The following is a 1,942-nucleotide window of genomic DNA, read 5'->3' as shown; positions in this document are numbered from 1 at the left end:
CTTTTTCCTTCGAATCTAAGTTTTAATCAAATAAAAGTTTTAATGGTTTTTGACGTTTTATTCTTTTACATTCTTTTTAATGTTTTGTTCTAATAATTTTTTAGTTCTTTGTTTGAATAGATTTTTTAATATTTTTTAAAGTTTTGGTTGTCTATATATTCAGTACTACTTGTGATCGTAATTCTTTAATAAACATAAATTTAGGTTATTCAACCTTAAAAGAAAATCCCAACAAATCCTAAATTCTAGACATGTTCTATTTCATTTGGACTAATAGGTTATGTAACCTTAAACGAAACGAAAATCTCAACCAATCCTTAGACATGTTCTGTTTTATTTTTCTTTTTAATAACCTTTTCAAGCTTTTAAGTATTTATTATTAAAATCATATTTTTAAACAATGGTAGCAAAATTTTGTAAACTAAAACAGGGTTATTGTGCAATATTTTAAAATTAAAACTTTAACATTTTAAGGAGTTATTGATATTTTTCTTTTTATTATTAAACTACCTATCATGAATATTTTGACCGCTAACTCCTTTTATTGTTTTGCCAAAAAACCTTTAACTTTTCATCCATATATGCTTAATTATCAATTCTTAATAAATAAAAAAACTAGATATTAATATTAACCATATGAATTAATTGCCCATATCATCTAAAAGATTATAAACTGAAAAGGATATTTAGCTAAACCACATAAAAAAAACATAATCACATTAACAACCTAAAGATTTTATAATAAATGGTTAAATTAAACTTCACGAGTTTCATCGGTTTTGGGCTTTTGGGTGGAGTCGACGGCTGAAGCATGAATATTAGGGTTTGGTCTTGTATTATTACCAAGTAAAAACAATATCTCGATCGGAGATAAAGTTGTTGGTGGTCACATGCGAGCACTAAAGAATACGACAGAAATAGTAAATTATATACACCCACTTGCATCAGTTTGCTTATATAAATGCAACGAGCATAAATAGATCAGTATTCATCAAGATCTAATGATCTATATTGAGTTCATGAGCTTCCCCTCTAATGGCTTCCTCAATCGATTCTACAGCAATACTTTTCAGATGTACGTAGATAACTATCTTGGCTTATTCACTACACTCATTTTCATCACATCTATTGTTTCTATGAGCTTTTTTAACTTTTGGATTCCAATTAACTCACAATTACCACGTAACGATGCAGGGCTTGTTTCTATAAAGCTTTTGATTGAAACCAATTATGACTGGTGGCCGGAAATGATGACGTGTGATGGAGAGAGCCATTGTATATTTAAAACCGCCAAGGAGAATGGTGATTCTAAAGATAAGGTAGACCGGACTACCGTGGAGCTGAAGCTGTAAGCATAATGGATCTATCTTCCACTTCAAGAGCTTCTTTCAGCTACAATAAAACCGGGAGTTGTTGATTTTCTTGCATTCAGTGGAGTTTGCAAGTCAGTCAGCAAAGTTTGCAAGTCACTCAGCGGAGTTTGCAAGTCAAATATCTAGATTTGCTAGCTGGGTTTGTAAACTATACTATTTAACAACGGAGTTTGCAAGTCATAGATGTTATTTGAAATTTTTAATAAATCATATAGATATCTACAAGTTAACTAATATATTAATTAATATAGTTGGTTTGTTATTTATTTTTGGCTTGAATATGAGGTGTACATTGTTTTTCAAAATCATGAGGTGAGTTGTCCTTTTGTAGTGCTGAATTTTGGTTGGATTTTTTTTGTCTTTAGTTTTGATTCCATATATCTTATTTTCTTGGGGATTGAATTGTTTTTGAGCTACTGATTTTACCATAATGCCATGGTTGGACGAATTTACCCCTGGAGATGTTTGGATGGTTTTTACTTATCTGGTGTAGTTCTTTTTCTTTTATTCTATACTAATATTGATATTGATTTGCTTGCCACCAAGAAAAACAACAAATACAAATATAT

General features: G+C 29.8%; 1 long non-coding RNA gene across 1 annotated transcript; it reads left to right on the top strand.

The window, feature by feature from the left end:
* The first annotated feature begins 782 nt into the window (after positions 1–782).
* LOC111878945 (uncharacterized) lies at positions 783–1,678 on the top strand. The gene is made up of 2 exons (XR_002845985.3): positions 783–1,075; positions 1,195–1,678. It is a non-coding gene; the product is annotated as an uncharacterized LOC111878945 (long non-coding RNA).
* The last annotated feature ends 264 nt before the right edge of the window (positions 1,679–1,942 follow it).

This window comes from Lactuca sativa, chromosome 1, assembly GCF_002870075.4.
Source record: "Lactuca sativa cultivar Salinas chromosome 1, Lsat_Salinas_v11, whole genome shotgun sequence".
NCBI lineage: Eukaryota > Viridiplantae > Streptophyta > Magnoliopsida > Asterales > Asteraceae > Lactuca > Lactuca sativa.
This window is presented reverse-complemented; position numbering and strand designations above follow the sequence as displayed.